Source organism: Balaenoptera physalus (genome assembly GCF_965194825.1).
Source record: "Balaenoptera physalus genome assembly, chromosome: 19".
Classification (NCBI taxonomy): Eukaryota; Metazoa; Chordata; class Mammalia; order Artiodactyla; family Balaenopteridae; genus Balaenoptera; species Balaenoptera physalus.
Genome location: NC_138900.1, coordinates 45,943,106 through 45,966,307, shown reverse-complemented (window position 1 = coordinate 45,966,307; position 23,202 = coordinate 45,943,106). Strand labels below are relative to the sequence as shown.

The window sequence follows — 23,202 nt, the reverse complement described above, 5'->3', positions numbered from 1 at the left end:
GAAACTAACAAAGAATTATCAGGGCTTGAAGAACTAACTGCCCAGTAGACAGGGATAACATAGAATAGGATATTTAAATCCTTAATTGTATACCTATGCCTAGCATTGTAGCCATATATCTATATTTATATCTAAATGGTATTTATATCTAGTGGTATTACTTATGCATACAGGATTCTAAAACAGTGAGTTGGTCCATATAATCTACTCTCTACTTCTCTGTTTATTCTTCAGTAAAACAGGGAAATATGAAAAACATTCCAAATAGGTTATGACATGCATTTGCATAATAAGCAGCAGCTACTATTATTATTTTATGATTATGTTTTTACTCTTCATTTTGGGCCTCTTGACATCAAGAACACTGCTTTATTCAAGTCTCTATTTCCTATGCCTATCGCAATTCCTGATGACCTTTAAAAATCTTTCTATGTCTCATATGTGCCATTTATAACAAATGTAAGATGAAATCCCCAGGTATTTTTCTTAGAAAGGTTTTAAAAATATAATATTGATAGAAATGGCTTGGAAAGTGATGGGCATATGGTAAGTGCTCAATAAATATGATTTGTAAGTATTATCCTTAATCCTTTCCCTCTAGTGTACCATTTTCTTATGTTATTAAAATGGATAATTGGTACCAGGTACTTATTTGATTGTCCATTCTTCAGCCCTAAAGTGGCTTGAGGATAGGTCTCTAGTTTGAGTGAGGAAAATATTGCAGGAAAGCTGTCATATATTCTTAAAACACCCTATGGAAAGTTATCTTGCAAACAGAAAGGTAAGAGTTAATAGCTACAGCTGAGAACATGTATGCATTTGAAACGCAATTATCCTTGCCTAGGTTTTTAGCCAGATAACTTGGGACTAATGATAACATGAGTTTATATAACCCTTTCCTTCATATCTTTCCTCCTTTCCATCTCGTCTAATCTTCTGGTTAGCCTGTCGCAGAGGAGGTCTTAGAGGGATCCAGTGGGGAAGTAAGTAACATTTTAATCACATCTTTATGTGTGCGAGGCACTTCCCATACATAATCTCACTTAAATGTCAAGGTGCTTTATGTATTATTCAATTAATGACTATACTTAATAGTTAGTAGTTTAGGTCCAAAGAAGCTAAATCATTGGCTCAAATGAGAATGGCCAAGTCAAGATTTGAACCTTGGTCTCTCTTTCTTTGAAGCGCTTGCTCTCTCCAGTATGCCACACTTCCCCTGAGTTTGCCATCTGTTCCCATAACATCTGCCCAGGTATTACTAAGTGTCAATTGTCCACATGGTACAAAGAATATAAGGGCAAGAGGTCCTGGATTTCTTTGTTAATTACATTTTCCATATCTCTTAGGTATCCTGCCAAGGCTCTGACTCATCCAGGTGATGACCTTTAGAGAAACACAGACTTAGTCCTTCAGCTCCTAAGGAGCCATCCGAGTGGATGACTCATGTGCAGCCAGTGGCTTCACAGGGACTGGAATGAGAATGGGCAAAACATATCAGTTAATAGAATGCTTCTAATAAAATGAGCTAATTGCAGCGTGTCATGTAGTTATTGGGGACATTCTATTTTTCTTTTTGGTTTGAGGTCTCCATTAAAAAAAGGAAGAAGAAAAAAGAAAACCATGTCATTTTTTGTTTTATTCACCAAAAAGCACATTCTGAAGAAGATAATACTGATGTGCTTATTAGGACTTTGTAAAATAGATAATAAAATTAGGGACTTTACATGAAAAAGGGAGTTTCATGGAGAGGATACTGAATAATCTCATAAAACCACCAACCCATATCGGAGTGGGTGGGCTCGGCCACTGGGGCAACTGTTGTGGAGATATTGGCATTTTGGGAGCTCTCAGTTTTATGCCTTGGATTCTGTCTGCAGGGCAGTTTTACGCATCTTTCTGTACATGGCAGGGTATTTTTTTTTCTTTTTTAATATGATGGGAAGCACAACCCCTGGCAATTCTTTATTAGTATAACTTTAGTCTCTTTTTCCTGTGTCCAGTCAGCCCAAGGAAGGGAGATATCCACCCAGCCCATGTCCAGTTCTAGAGCAAAGTGGTCAGTGGGAGTCTGGATATTATGACTGACCTAATTTGTATCAGGTGATCATTTATGATCTAAACAAGTAGGGGATGGGGTCATGCAAGTTCTTTTCTAGTCCTATCTGAAAACTATATGGGCAAGGTGGTGAGAAGTCACAAGAGTGGTATCTGACAATAGGAGCACGATGGCAATGACAGTGCACGGATCACTGGGGGAAAAACACAAAATGCCTTATCTTCCCCACACCTGCTCTGTGCCCAGACAGAGCTCTGGCTCCTTCAGCAAGACTGCTAACTTTCAGGACTTTGGCCATTTCTCTCTGCTAAAAAGCGGTTTTCCGAATTGCAGGTGGGGAAACTAAGATTCAGTAATGAGCTCGGACACTTGGAGCATCACAACTAGTGAGTATTCTGGGACCTTTTTTCCACATCAGTGGTTACACACAAGGTATAATTTGAAGGACTTCAGGAAATTGTTTGTGCTTAGCAATGTACTTCTCAGAATCCTGGAATTTTATCAGAGAAATATAAAACTGTTTGATATCAGGGTGTGAAGGAGATATGACTTCTGATGCTCTATTTTAGCTGTCTTTTCACATTTCATATAACCTAGTAAGGGTCACTAACCTCCTGCTGGTGGGACAGTACACCAGACTAAAGTCTTCTAACACCTTAAAGTTGTTCTGCTTTCTGCATAAACACTTTATAAGTGTAGAACGAATACAGTATAAAAATGAATGCTTTATATAATGTGTGTTTTCCCCAATTGGTTCATCTTTCTTAATTTTTTTCACCTATCTGAGTTCATATATGTGCACTGTCTGGCCCCTGTCTGCTTGAATCTATACACTCAGAACCCATTTTGAAGAATTCTTCTTCCAGCTTGAGTGTGAATGCTTCCAGTAACAAGTTCTCTACATCCAGACTCAGACTTCTTCATTATCAGGTGGTTTTAATTATTAGAAGATTATTCCTTATATTGATGTGGATCTGCCACCTTTCTAATAATGATCTTTAGATAATCTAATGATCTAATAATAACTTTCTGATGATGATCATTGTTCTTTCTATGGCCATCGGGGAAGATCTTTTTCTCCTGGATACGGAAGACATTAGAATGTCTGAATCTATTCCTGCCCTTCTGCATGACAGCATATCTACCCTATGCTTAATTTTGCAGATGCTTCAAGCTTTGCTTTTTTTCCTGATGAAAACTTTCATTGATTATGTGTTTTCCCTCTATCTTACCTTATCCTTTAGTACCTGAAATCCTATCTCACCACTGTCACAATGTAGTCAATGTCTGGCTTCTGTACTAGACAATATCCACCAGGTAAGGACAGGGACTCCTCTTCTTTTCACTACTGTTACTAAATGCCTATTGCAGTGCCTGATATATTGGAGTTGTTCATTGAATGTTTTGATAAGCAAATGAAGAGTAGGTCTTCAGGAGTATTGTAAACAACTCACTTATCACCCAAGTGAGAAAATATTAAATTAAATATTAAATTGGAAAAATGCTAACTTTGTTGAGAGCTTTCTAGTCTATGTTTAAAACTGAACTAAATCTTGTAAAATATATTAGTTATTCAAGGGTGTACTTTTGTATTTCTCCGCTCTGAGAAAGAAAGCTGAGTTGAATTCTACTTTCAACATTCCACTGTCCTCTCTTGGGCTTTTTGCAAGGAAGGCATGGATGAATTTTGCTTCTGTCAGTGTTGGTATAAGCTCAGTAAATCCCTTCTCACTTGTCCCTTGTGTACCATCAACTGCATTTCCTTCTGAGAGTTCTACTAAAATGGTTTGGGTCTCTTCATCCCTCTGATTTTGAAAGATCAGCTAAGGTGAAGGAGGCTTGAACCAAGTCCAATTCTGATGACTCCACTTTATCATCTGTGGTGTTAAAAAACATAGTCTGGAAGAACATTTGACCATTATTCTCCCATGCTTTGATGACTCCACAAGACCTGAAGACTAAAAGTCTTACATGTCTCTCTAAAATTGTTTTCATGCACCTTATAAAATGGCATTAATTACATATTTATTAGTGTGATTATTTGAATCACGTGCCTCCTCCACTAGACAGTTCCATATCCTCTGAGGAGGTGTGGGCCATATCTATTTTAATCTCACTCTGCTTCCAGCCACTAGGGGAGAAGGAGTTTAAGAAAAATGCATCGAATGACTGGGTGAATTACAATTCCTAATGCATAAGCTTGTAAAAAATCTCCTTTTGCTGCCTCCTGTTTAGTACTCCTTATGTCCCATCTCTGAGGACCTTTTGCTCAGCCATTTAACTTAACCGAGGAAAAAACAATTTCTTTGCTAGTTGATTCACTCTCTGGAAATTTCTTTTTTCAGCTCAAAATTTCTAGGTCTCTAATTCCAACCGATTCTTAAAGGGTCAGACTTTCTCCATTTACATGAATTTGTCCTAAATATCTGGCAGGGCTGTAGTCTTAGTAGCCAACGATAACTCTACCATAATCTGACACACTTTAAGGCAATTACCCATTTATTTGTTTCTCTCCCCACACTGTCCTCCATGATGAAAACCTTGAGAATAGGGAGCCCTTTATTATTCAATATTCTAAACACTTAGCACTATCCTGGGTCCAAAAGAAGAGCTACATGAATGTTAGAAGATGGAATTGTTGTCAAATGCCTTAAAAGGTACTTTCATCCTTTCATATAACCTGTCTTCAGATGATGATTGGATGAAACAATGACATAAACTACTGTAAGAGCACTCAAGAAATTTGGAATTCTTCCTTCTCTGAATTCTAATATTACTGAGAGTAGTAACAAAAGTAGCTGCTTAAATTTGCAAAAACTTTTTAGTTTACAAATAATTTTATTTTCTTATTTCCTCATAAATGTTTCAATGACTTCTATCCTTTGGAAGAAAAAAAAAAAGCAACATAAGGTCTTTTTGTCGATATGCCCCGTCTTCTTTCAGTTTGACAAATGCACCAGAACATGTGTATCTGTATGGAAAGATTGAAGGGAGGCAGGGGGCAGCTTTCACAGGAAGCAGCCCATCAGGCAGCATTAGCCATTTCTGGTAAAAAGACGTCTGTGCTACGAAGACTAGAACTGAACATTTCCATAGTAATTGCTACTCGACTACAATGTGATACATACCTCGAGATGCTACAGAGCAAAAATGATGTATTTATGTTTTAGTGATCTTTAGAATAGTGTGTGTGTGTGTGTGTGTGTGTGTGTGTGTGTATGTGAGAGAGAGAGAGAGAAAGATTTTAACTGATAGTTTTGATTGTCTATGACCCCTTGGTTGTTGAGAAACAATTCAAATTCAAGTTTGGGGAAATGTTGTATAATAAGTATATTCAATTTGCGTAATAATCCTATTTAATAATATGGTCATTCTGAACCATCTAACCGACAGCAAGCTTCTGAAAAAAGGCTCAAGATGCCTCATCTTCTTTTTCTCATTGTTTAGTAAAGTGTTCTGGCATGAGGTCCACTCTGATTTCAGACCAAAAAGTAATTTATTCAACCTGGAATAGAGATTAATACAGTATAAAATCTAATATATTTGAGAATAAATAACCCAGAGAATAAACACAATAATAATCTTGGGAATTAATATAGTTATCATCACCACTATTGTTTGAAATCTTCCTTTTTTCCATAGTAATACTCAGGCTGACTTCAAAAACCAAGGGCAATTGAAAAGCACCATTACATTTACAGTTAGTAGTACTAACTTTAAATCAGACAACTACCTGCCTGTATGAGTTCGGAAAATCAATTAACCTCTCCGGAAAGGTTTCCTGATTAAAAATGAGGCCAAAGATTCCTTTGTCACCTTCATCTCCAGGTAGTGTTGAGAAGCAAATGAGATAATTTTAAATGAGAAGTTTTATGCAGCATGAAATATCATGCAAATATAGGCTACCATAACATCTCCCTAAAAAACAATAATCTAGGGCATGACCAGGGATCAGCCTCACTGGACTGTCCCCTCTGCCTGCTTTTTCAGGCAGACCTAAACTCCACCCTATTTGTTTTTCTGCATCCGTTCTAGCCACATTTGAAAACTCTCTGCTCCTTGACTATTTTATGCACTTCCAGGTGCCCATGTCTTTTTACTTGCTCTTCCTCTGCCTACGTATTCTTTGCTTAACCTTTACTGCTGATCCACTCTGTCAGCTTCTGCTTATCTTCCAAATCCCAGTCCATCTTTGCTGCTCTTTCAGTACTTCATCTGGTCCCACCCTACCCAGCCAGAATTACAACTGCTTTGCCTTTCTGCTGGGAAAGCGTGTTGTTTATGCCTTCACTATAACATTAATCAATTATCTGCCGTTATTTATTTATACATTAGATTCCCCAGCTATTACATCAGAATTATAATGGAATGGGACAAGTTCTAACAGCCATAATGAATTAAATGCCTAATCTGTGTTAGGCACCATATCCACATAATTATGTCATATTTTTAGAAGCAACTCAGCTCCATAAATCTTACAGGAAGTAAATTTAAAATGACTCCAGTGATGTTGAAATTGGCACTTAGACGCTATTTCTTGAAAGCTCAGTAAGAAGAGTTTTCCTGTGTACTTTTTGAGCAACAGTGAACTCCAAGTTCCTTGTGGGCAGGCACCGTACTTGGCACTTCTTTATCTCCTTCACAGCTGTTCACATACATCATGGACATGCACTCAAACAGTGATCATTGATTGTTGATGATGTGTGTCACTTCTTCCTCTTTTTTTAGGATTCAGGACTTGAGGTCAAGTCATTATGCTGACACGTCTTGCTGTTTTACCACATTATGTGCTTTCTAGGGTATAGATTTCTAGTGCCTTGTCTGTTTGTACATTGCCAACACAGCAGATGTCACAGCAGCTTACAGCTCTTTCTTAACCCCCGGCCACTCTGCTTATGTGTGGTTTATCATGATTAGTTTGATAAATGGCTTTAGTTCTTTGGAAACCAATTGCTCCTTTTTCTCTAAAACACAGTATAATTATAATTTTATACAAGGACACAAGAAACTTTCTCTGTATCTTAAAGTGATGATCTGCATGTTCTTAGGAATGAGCTTTTAGTCTGGGATCCAGGGAACCATAGATGACTTCTGGGGTTCTAGGAGCCTGTGAAACTTGACACCGAATCCATGTATTTCTGGCAAGGTACGCATTTATGTTTCTCTGAAAACAGGAGCTAAATTTGTTAGATTTCAAAAGATTTATTCACAGAAAAAAGGTAGAGGAAAAAACGTTTGTAGCAACATTATTTATATAATTTCAAATTGGAAATAATCCAAATATCCATCAATTCTTAAATGGATAAACAAAATGTGGTATATCCATCAAGGTAATATACTTGGGAATTCAAAGGGAAGAAAAACTATAGATATACACAACAACATGGACAAACCTCAAAAGCATGATAAATGAAAGAAATCAAGGTACAAAAACTACTTACTATTTGGTTCTATTTATATGCAATTTCAGAAGAGGCAAAACTATAGAGATAGAAAGCATATCAGTTGCTTGAGGTTGGGGTGAGAGTGGGGATTGACCTTCAGATAGACGTGAAGTAACTTTTTGGAGTGATGGAACTATTATAAAACTGGATATTGGCTATGTATAAATTTATTGAATATGAATTTACTATGTATATGTACACATACAATGGGTGACTTTTAGGTATATAAATTTTATCTTAATCAAGTAGTTAATTTAAAAAGGTAGATAAGAACTAGAATTTTAGAATATATTGCCTCACTTATATATAATAATCAGATTACGAAGCTGCAGGTTCACCAGTATTAACATTTTTTTTTGGCAAATAAAGCTTAGAAATTGTTCATCTGTGAAGAAGACAGAAACAAAAATCATCATTTAAAGACTACAGGCGCTGTGAATACTTGTGGAAAAGGGAAATACCTGGAATCAGAGCAGTTTACCATTTTAAATAAATCACACACACACACACACACACACACACACACACATTGTATACAGTGTAGTAAAATCTATTCACATTTTAGCAAAAGATTCAGATGTACCAAAAATAGGATTCAGAACTTAGAGAATAATAGTCTTGACACTAGGCATTCAGAGCATGGCACAAGTTTAATTATAATATTATAATAATGTGCATTCTGTGTGGCAGGCACTATTTTAAGTACTTTACGTACATTATCCCAATCAGTCTTTACAATAACACTATGCATCAGTGCTTCTATTCTCTGAATGTTACATTTTCAGAAATTGAGTTTCAAAAGGGTAAAAGTAATTGTCTACGATTATATGAACCTACACCTGTTTGACTCCAAAGTCCCTGTCTATAACCTCAATGCAACTCATTGCCTTATCACCTTCTGTAATAAATCAGCATATATAATATATACCACTAAATATGGCATACACACACACACACACCACTAGGTGGTATCAGAGGAAGTTGGACCTCCTGGAAAAGAGAGGCAACAAAATAGTCATACAGTCTCAAATTTTAATCCTGTATTCACATTTCTCAAGCATTCATTGCTAATATCAGCTACCACCACAGAAGCTTTGCCTGAGGTGTTACCATTACTTCTTTAACACACTGGTGTCAAAACAGACCAATCTCCCACCCACCTTCTGTTTAAAAAAGCTGAGATCTTTCAAAAAGACTAGCTAACTCAGGTTCCCCTACAAGAAACTAGAGCTAAGGGAAGGAGTGAGACATAGTGATTTGTGAGAAGTAAAATTTCATTTCAGGCCCCAAAGTTGTCTCATATCCACCCAGGGGGACGAGGATAACTTCAAATGTATCCTTTTTCCTGTTCAGGGTTATCTCTGTGACTGGGACAAGCAGAACCTATGACCTCAGCTAAGCAGGGCATAGGACTAAAGCATATACATAGCTTATAAACAACCTAACCACCAGAATAAACCATCTACTAACTCTTCTTCTTAAAATTAAAAGAGAGAGAGTCAGATAAACTAGGCTAAGAAAATACTTGGCAGTTTATGTTCCTCCATTTGGTTAACTAAATCCTTCTCCCTCGGGCTAAAAATTATCTCATTAAGAAGGCATTGGTGTATTGACAGTTAAAAACAATGTTAGTTGTGCTTGTCAGTGATCCATGTTGTCCCAATTACCATTACTCTAAAAAGATTTCAGTCACCAGTCGGGCTTTACACAAAGAAAAGATCAAAACAAGCTTGCAATTAGATGTATAATTTTAGAGCATCATTTTACATTAACACATTACTTGAGTCTTCTGATAAAACCCTTTTGGACAAGAGCAAATAGCATAAGCTTTCCTCATTAATAACTGATTCTCTTTAAAATTCTTTAATGTCCAGAATGAGATGATCATGTTTCAAAGCAATTAAATACCTCTATTCTCCACTGCAGTTAAGCTGAAGATAGCATGATGGAGGAACGCTATTATTTGAGTTACAATTAGGGTACCTTTTAAAGTTGTGATAGCTAAAGGTAAATGTAATCACAGAACAATTAGCAAGTAATTATACTGTTACTACTTAAACTCATGTCTGGAGTGAGCAAAGATCCTGAATTTCAGTCTGTGACAATTTAGGTGAATTATTTATTTTCATTGAATAACTATTGAGGAAAGCAAATGAGGCAAGAACAAATACCATCTGTTTACCTGACAAAGCTAAGTATAATAGTCAGACTATCTACATAATAGGTGGAAGTCCATTTGAAAAATATTATTTACATAACTGTTCTCTTGGAAAACAATTATGCGATAAGAGACTTTTTAAAATAATGTTTTAAATTATAGCTTGGCAGTTTTATTATTAAAAAAAAAACTAAGTTGATGTAGCCAATATGTCATTTATCTCCCACCTTTTTAGTCCTTACAACATTGTTTTTGAACCTTGAAATAGTCTTTCTCTTCATGAGTTGTAGATAACTTTTGATTTCTCCAGGGTCTAAAAGATTGCCTTGCACATAGTGCTTGGTGAATATTTGTTGAACAACTGGACTGTGTAACTGCTGCCTCAGTTAGATTTCAAGTATTGACTTCTCTGCCATTCCATTTGGAATGTTGGAAATTCTAAGTATTCCTGTCATTGAGGGGTTTTCAACCTGGTAAGGTCAGAAAATACATATAGTTAACACTTCAGTGATATGTCCCTCGGTTGAGAATTTGTTCCTCAAAAGATGTTTATTGAATCCCTACTATGTTCCAGACCCTGGAATAGCTACATTCTTGTATTGCATGTGATCCTTAGAAACACCTTGTTGGCAGGCTTTCTCACCTCTTTTTTACACTGGGAAAAGAGGTTCAGAGAGGCAGCAGTGATCAGTGAAAAGCAGAGGGCTTTTGACTGTCCAACCTGGTTCAAATCCTGACTCATGTGTGGACCAGGCTGTTATTTACATCTATGATGGTGGGTTTTAACCAATTGTAATATGGAGGCAATAAGGAGGCTGCTATTGGGCTTATAAATCCTGAGCTCATAGTGCTCAGTACAGAGCTCAACTCATGCCAGGCATTCAATAAGTGGAGGATTTTTATATTACTGTTGTTTTCTTGTAGTAATAATAAAGGTGTTAATCATAATGATAGCTGATGAGTTTGCTGCCCAAGCACATGATGTGAGATGTGAATTAAAATAATGGCCCTTACTCTTACTGTTGGACTCCAAGGCCAGTGATATTTTTACTTTAAATCATCATTTGTTTGTGAGATTACTGAAAAACGCATACACAGATGCACTTACAAACAACACAAACCCACACGTGTGTGCATCAGGATAATAGAAAATATCTGAACTTGGCTAAGTAACCAAAAAAGAACAACACAGAATAGATTTCCTGAATCAAGTAGATTCAGAAAATACATACATTAGGCCGCTCTAGGAGATCCATAATATATATATATATATATATATATATATATATATATATATTACCAGGTGAAAGTTTTTAATAGAATTTAAAGAGCTCCTACTTTTGTCCTGGCACATTGCAGATATATGGCAAGCAATGCATAGTGTAGTAGAGAGGAGCAGATATTAATCAAATAATAAAATAAATGCATGTAAAATCTCAGTGACAACAAGCACCACACACACACACGTGTGTATATACATATATATATATATATATATATATATTTTTTTTTTTTTTAAACTGGTAAGTGCATGGTATTAGAAGAGTGTGAGGTACCAAACAGGTGAATGCAACCCAGACAGGGCAGTAAGGGAATACTCCTCTGATGATCTGATATTCAATCTGAGATCTGAGGTGAACAGAAGCTAGCTCATTGAAGAGTGGTAAGCAAGACCTATGAAAAGAAAATGCATTTGGAAATACCATTGTTCAGTAGTTGTATGGAATTTATTAGATATGGTGTTTCTTGAATGGAAAAAAAGAAAGAGGGAGCTGGTGTATTTGAATTTGGAAATAGCAGGAGGGCTTAGTACTTCTTGTTCTTAGTCTTTTTTCTGTGTATTTTCTCCATTTTGAGCTCTATTTACACTGTTTTTAGCAGTTTCTAATGTCATTTTAAGGTCTACTTTTTTGAATTTTTCTCTTCTCTATTCTAGTTCTGTTACCTTACTATTCTCCTGTTGCTATATGGTTGCCTATTTTTGCATCTCATTTTATGTTCTATTATAAAAAACTTCATATTCTCAACAGTTTTCAAAAGTGTCAAAAAGTATTTTCTGAAATTTTAATTTCTGTCCAGGTTAATTTTTGAAATTAAAATTTCATTGGTCATTTAAAAATCTTTAATATTAAAAATGTATTCATCATTTTCCTCTGCCTCTCATTGGTTTTTCTCTCCTTTTCCTATCCCCCAACTTCTTGTTTTTTTAGTATTCTTGCATACATCCTATCTTAAAATTTTGACTTCTTATTCTTCTTTGAATAGCCCTGAGGGCCATTTTAACATTTTTCTTGTTTGTGTCTAAGGTGTGGTGCTACTATTTTTCTCATGCGTCCTCATTGTCCTTCACTGTAGAATTATCAGTACACTAAGACATTAGGTCAGAGATTTTTCCAAGAGAAACTTCCTAAATCTCATTTCTGGTTTGTTTTTAAATTTAAAAATTTACTGAGGATTTCTCTATGACATTTTTAAGTTGGCTCAACAGATGTAAAATGTATCTTCTCCTTCCCATTAATTAATAGGGATATTCTCAAGATTAGTGGTATAGTTTTGAGAAAGAAATATCAGTTGGACAGAGTAGTGAGTGGTAAACTAAATATCCAAATGAGAATATCTCACACATACACACACACACACACACACACCTTTCATCGACTTAAAATTTATTGCTATGTATATGTGTGCGTGTGGAGGTGCATAGATATTAATTAACTCATTACCTATTTTTTTAAAACTCAGCTTTTTTTCATTTTTTTACCTTGATAAATAGTATTTTTGACAAATGAAAGTGTTACATATTGATGAAATCAAATTATATATCATTGTTGTTTTCTGTCATTATTAAAAAGTCTTTCTTCAAAGTAAGACTTTGATATAAATATATCACATTTTCTTAGTCATTTAAGGTTTAATATTTTCCTTCAAACTTATGTTTACTGAAATGTATTCTACTGCCGCCTTTTCCCTAAAATCCTAACCAGTTATTCCAGTTGCACTTATTAAAAAACACATCCTCTCTTGCTGACTTAAAAATGTTGGCATTTTCATATGCTGAATTCAGTATGTCACATTAACAGCTAATTCTGTTTCTGTACCAAGACCAAATTATATATGTGTGTAAATATGTGTGTTCTGAAGTGTATGTTTTATAGTTTTATTACTTATATATGGTGAAGCTCTTCCTTCTACACTATCCTTCTTTTTGTCCTGCCTCCCAATAGCCTATTTGTCTATTTTGTTTTTACCAAATGGACTTTTAAAATTTGTTAGAGAAATATCTTTATGGTATTTTTATTAGGATTTCTTTGAATTCATGTGTTAAACTGAAAATGCCTTATATCTTTGTAATAGGGTGCCTTTCTATCCGTTGATTTGAGCCCCCTTTCATGACTCTGGCAGCGAAAAATAAGTGAGTGAACCATGGTAGATACTTTCTCATGGCCAGCTGCCCAAGTGTGAAAGGAAGAAAACCTGAACTTGGGCAAAGACAACTTGTAGAGGAAATGGATTAGATTAATATGTCATTTCTGTAGTAAATATAGTGAACCTTTTTTTGTTAGAGATTGAATTTGGATTTTTAAGGAGAACCAATAAAATATAAAGTTCTTTTTACTTATAGAGCAATTGTTTTACTCTTAAGATAACTGAGAATTGAAACCAAAGTAAAAATAGGGATCTAGAGCTGGTTATTTAACAGCAATTTTTGGTACTCCCTCTTACTGAGCCTAAATAACAGATGGAGATCCATAAGAGTGACTGGGGAGAAAGCAAATGAAAATTAAGATAATTAAGTGGGCAATTGCCTGTTAGGTTAACTAAAGAAAATTTTGTGTAGCTGTGGATCTAGGAAGCTTTGAGCACAATTGTCATATATGCACACAGTAAGAAGGCTTCTAATGTAAATTTATTTTTGTGGAAATTGTACACAAATGGCTTCATTTTGGAGATCACTTAGTCATGTATTTATTCATTATATAATATTTTATATAAAATAATATTAGTAATGTATTTATATAAGCATAGTAATAAAATGAAAACACCACCAAATAAGAACCTATACATCTGCAGTATCTTTGCAGATATCATTGTGTGTTGAACTCTATTTAGCCACATGGGAGGAAGATGTGCAAAATTATATATTATTTTTCACTGCTCCAGATCTGTTTCTTCACCTTCTGTATTTCTCTTAATATGTACCATCCACCTAATTATGTAAAAGATCATATTTAACTTCTTTTCTTTCATCACCTACCTACTCTCTGGAATAAGGGATGAAGCAGGGAGTTTACCATTTATTCCTCTCATCTCTAAATCTTTGTAACTGTATCCTCTGAGACATTTTTTAAGCGAGATACATATCACAAAAATCAGCAGCATGGGATAGCATTTCAAAGGCAATCTCTACATTTATTTCTGAAGTAGAAAAACAAAGCTATAAAGAGAATTTTTAGGAAAGTTAAAACTGTGAATGGAGTCAGTTGAATGAAAACAAAGCAATAGAATGACGCTTGAGGATTATGTCCAGGAACTGAAATAGAAACATAAGGAGGAAAGACATAAGGAGGAAGTTGGAAAGAATCAAGGAGTTCAGAAAGACATATCTATGACAACGAGTGTGTTTTGGATACACGTTAAATGCCATCGATAATGGACAGGGTGCTGTCTCAATGAGTGTCGTATGTTAAATGTGAAGTACTTACTGGAAACCCAGGTGAAGATGGCTGGAAGACCGTTTGAAATCAAATCTGGGGTTTTAAAAACTGGCCAAGACTAGACAGTATAAGTTCCAGACTCTCCTGCATGCAAATAATAATGTAAACATCACAAAGCAATGAATTTATGAGAAATTTAGTATTTAAACTGAGATTAAAAGAAAGTAAGAAACAGTGAGGAAACATCTACATGTAAATAATGAAAGAAAGAATAACAGCTATAGAATAAATGCATGTTGGAGTACAACTTAAAATGTACAAATTTGGGATGGTAAAAAAATAACACTACAAAAAATAAAGACAATTTAGTGTAAAATTTACGAGCACGAGAATTGAGAGGATATGATTGAAAAAAATACTTGGGTCCCCTTTAACATTTGATTCTACTGTGATATGAGATTAGTTGACAGAGGAATGTGAAGGTGGCAGGTATAAATTAAATTTATGCAACAAACCTGTTTTGATTTTAAAGGGTAACATCCCAGAACCCCAGGATTATCTCCTAACTTCATGGCTGAATTTTCTAGATTATAGAAGATTTCATTTTTAAAGGAAATAACAGTGGTTAAGATTGTCTCATATCATCACAATTTATAGTATGTATTGTTAACTGCATACCATGCGTCATAAAGATTTTAGTAATAATCCACTAAACTCTTAAAATAAACTTTTAATTTTATGAAGTTTTAGATTTATTGAAAACTTGCCAAAGAGTTCTCACAAACTTCGCACCCAGTATCCCTTATTATTAACATCTTACATTACTATGGCAAGATTGTCACAATTAATGAGCCTATATTGATATAACTAAAGTCCATACTTTATTCATATTTCCTTAGTTATTACTTTGTGTCCTTTTTTTTACTCTCTGGGATCTCATCTAGAGTATCACATTGTACTTACTCATAATGCACTGTAAGCTCCTTTTGTTAAGTTTCTCAGACTTTGCTTGTTCTTGATGACCTTAAGTTTTGGTCAGGTATTTAATAGAATGTCCTTCAATCAGGATTTGTCTGATGTTTTCCTCATGATTAGACTGGGACTATGAGTTTGGAGGAGGAATATCACAGGGGAAAATGACATTTAATCACATAACAAGGGCACATATCAACATGATTTATTACCATTGATGTTAACCTTGATCATCTGGCTAAGGTAGTATGTTAGGCAATTCCACTGTAGTTTTTCTTTTCCTCTGCTTTTTCATACTGTTCTCTCTGGAAGGAAATCATTGTGTACAGCCAACATTTAAGGTGTGGGGAGGTATGTTCCACCTCCTGAGGGCAGAGTATCTAAAACTTATTTGAAATTCTTCTCTACGGGATATTCATCTCTTCTCTCCCATTTATTTATTCATTAAATTATTTATTTATATCAGTATGAACTCATTGTTTTTTATTTTATACTTTGGTTTATAATCCAATTCAACTTTATTTGTCGAATTATTCCAGCTTTTGCTATTGGGAACTCTTCATTTGGCTCCTGTTTCCCTTTGAAACACTACCACCATTGAGGGATTTTCTTTTTAAGCACTATCTTACATTTTCTTACTACAAGATGCTGTAAGCTCACCTTGTATAAGTCCTTTCCTGTGCTATAATCAGCAACTTCTCCAAGGAGCCTGTTTCTTTTATTGAAGAATGGTATTTGAAACCAAGTTCTGGGTGCTATGTGTGATTATTGCTACTCTAGTAGAGATGCTTCTAGACCCTCTCAGATGAGAGAACATGGACTTATATGTGTGTATACTAAACTGTATATATACATATATCTATAAATATTTCTATTTGTACACATGTACATCTATATTAAGTTAAACACGGCTTCATACCGGTACCTTCAATTTAAATTCATTACCACATGGATCATTTTAGCCTCCTCTTGTTTATTAGTAACCTCCCACTCCAACAGTGAGGAATCTAGCTCCTACCATTGGGCATTTATTTACATAAATGTTCATTTCCGTTATACATGTAAGACAGTATCACAACTGCTAACCTATACCCTCATGGTAAACCATTTTATCAGCTTCAGTATACTGCTTATGTAGTTTCTTTTGCCTTTAGTCTTAAGACTCCACTCATTTCCAAAGTTACTTAGGTCAGCATCCTTTCTCTCCACATCCTGTAGTGAGGTTACTTCATATATGTGTAATATAGTTAGGTTGTTTTATCACATTCTGTATTCCATCCAAGGAACCCATGACATTCTAAATGATTTTTTTTAATTTGCATACATTAAGGTTCACTCTTTGTCCTACGTTCTATGGATTTTGGCAAATGCACAGTGTTATGAATCAACCCTTAAAGTATCATATAGAAAAGTTTCACCCAGAAGAATCCTTTGTACTTCATCTATACAATAGCAACCCCTCCTCCCAAACTCATGGGAAAAACTGATTATTACTTTTTTTACCATTCTTATAGTTTTCCTTTCTCCAGAATGGCTTGCAATTGAGAGCATAAAGTATGTAGTCTTTTTAGACTGAATTCATTCACACTTTTGTGCAGGTTTTTGTGTGGACATAAGTTTTCACGTAAGTTGGATGGATACCCAGGAGCATGACTGCTAAATCATAAGTTAAGTCTGTATTTTACTTTATAAAAATTCCCAAACCATTTTGCAAAGCAGCTTTACCATCTTGCAGTCTCACCAGCAAAGAATATGAGTTACTACTGTTCCTCATTCTCTTCGGCAGTAGATATTGTCAGGGTTTTTTTTGTTTTGCTTTATGTTTTTTTTGGGGGGGGCAGTGTGTGGATCTTAGTCATTCTAATAGGTGTCAAGTGATGTCTTCTTGTTATTTGAACTAGCAGTTCCCTAATGTAAAATTATGCTTATTTTCCATCTGCATATCTTCTTTGGTGAGGTGTCTGTTCAGACTTTTTGCCCATTTTTTTAAATTGTTGATTATTGAGAGTTCTTTCTATATTTTGGATACATGTCCTTTATCAGATATGATTTTGCAAATAATGTTTTCCAGTCTGTTGCTCCTTTTCATTCTGTTAACAATGTCTTTCACAGAGCAGAATGTGAAATTTTAATAAAGTCCATCTTATCAAATTTTGTTCTTATAGATTGTGCTTTTGCTATTACATGTAAACACTCATCACCAACCCTAAGGTCCTTGAGACTCTCTTCTTTGTTTTCTTCTAAATGTTTTATAGTTTTCTATTTAATATTTAGATCTATAATCCATTTTTATTTCATTTTTGTGAAAGATGTACAGTGTGTGCCTGGGTTCCAGTTTTTGCACATGGATATCCAGTTGTTCCATTACTATTTGTTAAAGTGATTGCAATTTTTTTATTAATTGGACTTTGCTCTGTCAAACATCACTTTGACTACTTATGTATGGGTCTATTTCTGTGGTCTCTATTCTGTTTTGTTGATATTGTTTCACCAACACTATGATGTCTAGTTTACCATAGTTCTATAGTAAATCTTGAAAAAGGATAGTGCGAGTCCTCCAACTTTCTTCTCTTCCTCCTCCTCCCATTTCTTTTTCTTCAGTATTTTGTATGTTACTCTGTCTTTTGTCTTTCCTTATGAATTTTAAAATTATTTCAGAAAGATTTATAACAATCTTATGATTAAATATCAGCCTTTAGTAGACTTGTGTCCCTAGGCTGTGACCTTCACAAGTAGTTCTCATATTTGTCCACAATCATTGAGACAGATAGGCTACTGTAGGTTTTAAAGGTAGAAATACCCTTTTCCCAGTTGGGATAGGCTGTGATAAAGTCTTTTCTCTGGAGAAGCATCCCTTTGTTGTAGAGAATGCTCAGGGAATATTTCACAATGTTTATTCTTCCTTTCTCCTTCTCAGAATCACAAGAGATCTTTCTTGACTCCTCACTATGAGAACCTGGTAGGGTTCCTGGAGATAAATCCCTGAAAAATGTGGGATTCCCTAAGACTGCCTCCCCCAGCAGTTTCTCACTCTCCCCCACATCCACTCTTCACCTCTAACAATTAGTCAAGATCATCTTTTGAATTGTCCTATTAGTTTATGGTTCTAGTGGTATTTGCTCCAAGTAGGTTGATCTCTACTGTGACTCCATGAGTTCACCTGTCTCTCCTGAATTCAGAATATTAGTTTGCCCTATATTCTTATTTCTTTGGTTAGTCTAAAAAAAGTCACTGATTTCCAGTTTGTTTAGCTTTTTCCTGTTTTAAGGCAGGAGTGATGCCTACCAGCTCTTCATGTGTTGGAGCTGAAACCAGAAGTATCAAGACTGCTGACTTTTACAATAATGGTATTATTGGTCCACCTCAGGGTTACTGAACATGAACAGAACTTGGATTTGACAGTAAAGGGAATCAGTTGGGTTTGCTGTATCTTATGGCTCCGGAATTTCTTAACCATTTTCACACAGTATTTAGAAGTTTAATTGATACCTTGCTCAGAAGAATGAACAAGGAGTCTGACCCCAGGGCTTTATAGTGGTAAATAAACTACTCAAAATGGAATTAATTGAGTAGAATTAAACTACTTCATAGACCAACATTTTATAGAAATATTTTTAATAGAGTTATTTTGTCAACAAGAATGCCATGTGATGGGCATGATTTTGTTTGTGTGTTTATTGTTGTTGTTGTTTATATTACCAGCTCAGCATCTCTTTCACTTCCTTGGTTATGGGATTATTCTTACATGTAGGCAAAGTAAGAGTTCCCTTTTTTTCCTAATCAGAGCCCAGAGATAATCCTGGCGTAGCTCAAGGATGGAAATATTGCCTAAGTCTGGCCAAAGATAGTCTACCTCAGAACTGTCGATTGTGCTGTTCAGAAAGGGATGCCTTCTTCTACTTAGCAATTGTAGGTAGGAGGAACAAAAGCCTGCACCTAGGAGGTGGGAAGCATTCTTGCTTCTTCATAGGAAAGTCTTCCCTGTGAGTCAAGCAATGGCAGAGAAAAGCAGAGATGAGAGATGGAGCAAGACAAATCCTAATGACAGAATGAGCAGGATCTGGCCTTGTCTGAAGCTCCTAGAAATTTTGGATATATGAATCCATGAAGTCTCTCTAGTGTATAAGTAAATTTGAGTTAGGTTTTTGTGACTAATACATAGTCTCAATTTATACCAGTCTCTGGATCTTGGAAACAGTCTTCTAAAATTAATTTTGTCTCACAAAATTGCCTTTGAAATAGTTAAAAAACAAACAAACCTGGACACTGTCTGGACTGAAAGGGATTCTTTGTATAGGTGAGCACTGTAAGACCTTTGCCATCCAAAACTTTCTTAAAATGACATAATGAAAACACTAACTCACAAAGATATTTGTACCCCCTCCCATGTTCGTTGCAGCATTATTTTCAATAGCCAAGATATGGAAATAGTCTAAATGACTATCAGTAGATGAATGGATAAAGAACTGTGAGAGATATATATATATATGTATTTTTTTTTCTCCTTCCCTTGATCATTGGTTTTCCTGTTTATCAGCAAAGCCCTTACAAAAGTCTCTATTATCACTTACTGAACATTGTTCTTGTTCCTCCATCAACAGGGTCCTCTCTATTTTCTTTTTTTTAATTGCAATTTTTGCAGCTTTATTGAAATGTAGCTGACATACAATAAATTGCACATATTTAAAATGTACAGTCTGATAAGTTTTGGCATGTGTGTCCGCTTATGAAACTGTCACCACAATCAAGATTATGAATATATCTATCACCTCCAAGGGTTTCTTCAAGCTCCTTGGAAATCCCTCCCTTCCCACTTCCCCAGGGAACTACTTATCTGTTTTCTGTTACTATGGATTAGTCTGAATTTCTAAGATACTAAATGAGGATGCACTGTGTGCTAAGTATCATAATTTATCTTATTATCACATTAAATCAATTCTACAAGACATGCATTAATATGCCCCCTTTGAGGATGATACGCTGGGGCTCAGAAGGGTTAAGAAACTTACCCAAGGTGCTAACAAGTGAGCAGAGCCAATATTCAAAGCTTTGTTTGCTGACACCTTTCACAGTGTCATGTTAGAGTAACATTGTGGGGAATCAGTGGCCCAGAGCTATCTGCATTGAGAATGAAATTTTTTTGTGCAAATTAAATAATGTTTTTTGCATACTAACTAAGGACTAACTAAAGACTTTGGCCAATTACTATGGGTCCTGGGTAACTGACAACCTACTCTCCTGCATCACTTAGGGTGGCCACAGGAAACAAATGAACCACTCAAATTAATGTAAGTAGAGGAAAGTTTAATAAAGGACTATTCATAAATGTATGTATGGGTGGAGAGCAGGAAAACACAAAAAAATAGGGCAGAAACCCAAGATTAGTGAAAACAGAGATGTGACTACTGCGAGGCCTGAAGAATTGGGGGAGGGAATAGGTACCAAGAACCCAGAACCAGAGATGTGAAGAGAAAGTTGCCTGGGAGAGGATCAATGACTTCTGGGTGAGTGCCACAGCCTAGACAATGTATACATTCACTGTCTTCTTTCCCTCCACACCCACCAGTGCTTCCATTCATCCAGACACAAACCAAAGCAACATATCAGGGAGTCTGCAGATACAGTTCTTTTATTAAGCCTCCCAGGACAGTGAGTAGTAGAAAGAAGGGAGGAGAGTAGGCATGGGAAGAGCAGTGGGCAATATCCAGCATAGCAACCACTTCTTTGTTAAAAACCATGACTAAAACAATGACGTGTTGCTCAATTTGTCTATCATTTTGAAATGTATTACATACACACACACACACACACGCCACACCTTGGTGCACCCCAAAATGATGTTAACGTTCCATTTTAAAAGCTGAGGATTGATATGCGGGATAAACATACTCCCTAGAGAGAATTCAATTTTCACTTTTGCAGAAATCACATTCAGTGTTAATTCATGTGTTTAAGAACTCATGTAAAAACAAAACAAAACATTGCCAAAAATTTAGAGAGCAATATTTATATACACATATATACACACATATATGTATATGTACATTATATATAGATATACATATAGATATAAATGTAGGTATAGGTTTGTGCAAAATTTTAATATCTTCCTTTTATGATTGTTTTAGGTATTCATTGTCTTAAATGAATTATAAACATCAAACAACAGTTAACAAGCTGACCATTAAATTTTTATCTGACACTTGCTAGGTACAATTTAACATTTTTATTCACTTCCACAAACATATATTAAAAGTCTAATATGTACCAGACATTATGCTATGCATTGATTTATTTCTTCAAAAAAAAAAGTAAAGTGAATATGCTGGAGTTATTTTACAGGTTTAGTGGCTTGGGATGGAAAGTCACAGTATTGGCCTTTATCTCATAAAGTGGGATTTGATCGACAAACCTAGTGATAATGTGAATGTATGTAGATGTCAGGAAAAAAAAGTAAACAACCTTTTCCAAATTGAAATAACTAACCCTAATTTAGTCATAATTTGTCTGTGGGCTTTTCCTATGGCAATTCAACAGTTCTAGTCCTCATGTAATTCACACCTTCTTTAGGGAAACATTTTTGGCTGTAAATGTAAGAAGATATTGAAGTTGATGAGCTAGCATTATATAAAATCACAATTTATTTCCACAGGAGTGAGTCAAGAAAACATGGAGTAGAAAATCTATGTGAAAGGACTTCTGTTTATGGTGGTGGGAGTGTCAGGCTAGGTTAAGTCAAGCAACAGCTATCAAATGCTAAGTTAAAACCAAAAAAAAAAACCCAAAAACCTGAGCATCTGAAAAAACATAGCAGAATTTCTAGTCCAATTCTGGAAAGAAAGCCTATAATCAGAAAGGTATACAGAATATAAGAGCACCAAAACTCCACATAACCTAAAGTATTCATCATAAACAAGTGTTTTTGGCTCTGTGGCCCCTATGAGCCAGAGTCAGAGGTTAGGACTCAGGGCTTGAACAGGGGAGAGACTTACGGGAGAACTATCCTATATGGATCTGGGGTCTTAAAGGCTATGTTCTCAGAGTGAGAGGAAGTCAGATCTATAACTGACTCCTTACATCCTTTGGGCATAGTGCTTTTATCTATCCTGAGAAGTCATATCCTTGATGGTCCCGGGACCCTCAATCTTTAAACAAGGTTGAAAGCAGTACCAAGTGGAAGGGATCTTAGGTGCCTTTAGGTACTCAGCAGAAGCAAACACAAAACCTCTCTAGAGAAAGACATACCAATCTAAGTTTCTAGGAGGACCCCAAAATTAATGTTATTGGGCAATTGCGAGCAGGCAATAATTAGGAGGCTTACGACCAAAAAGAAAAGGGAAAAAATATATGTCAAAACTAACCAAATTAAAGCTCATATATCTATATTATTAACAGAAAAATGGAAGTCAAGGCAAAATCTGTTACAGAGATAAAGGTAACCATTACTTGAAAATGATAAGTTGTGAATTAAAAATCACAATTTTAATTACTTTTTTCCATTTAGTAATATGGCCTCAAAATATATAAACAAAGATGGGTAAATGACAAAAAAATGGGAATTCTAATGGGCATATTTTAACAGAACATTTGAAAAAGCAATAGAAAAACTTGACAAGATATTATAAATAATATAATACATTCTTTTGAAGTAGTCACAAAAAATTGACCATGTATTTGGTCATAAAGCAATTCCCAAACAGCTCAGTTTGTCAATAGTAAGATTTAGTCAAAATTCAAATATAAAAATAAAACTAACATTGCTTTGTGTTAGTAATTTAGAAATGTATTGCTTAATAATCTATGAGTGAAAACAGCAAATAAATAAAAATAGTTATATGTTGACTTGAATTATAAAGAGAAAAACATATCAAAAAATTGTTTCATTGAAAGCAGTACTTGCAGCACGATTTAAAGCCT

General features: G+C 35.2%; 1 protein-coding gene across 1 annotated transcript in view; it reads right to left on the bottom strand.

Moving 5' to 3' along the window:
- LOC309649444 (uncharacterized protein) overlaps positions 1-23,202 on the bottom strand; it is a 500,484-nt gene extending 477,282 nt beyond the window's left edge. Inside the window, exon 1 of the mRNA XM_082439483.1 lies at positions 1-23,202. This exon is cut by the window's left edge and continues 8,645 nt beyond it. The gene's annotated coding sequence lies outside the window, so the exon portion shown is untranslated.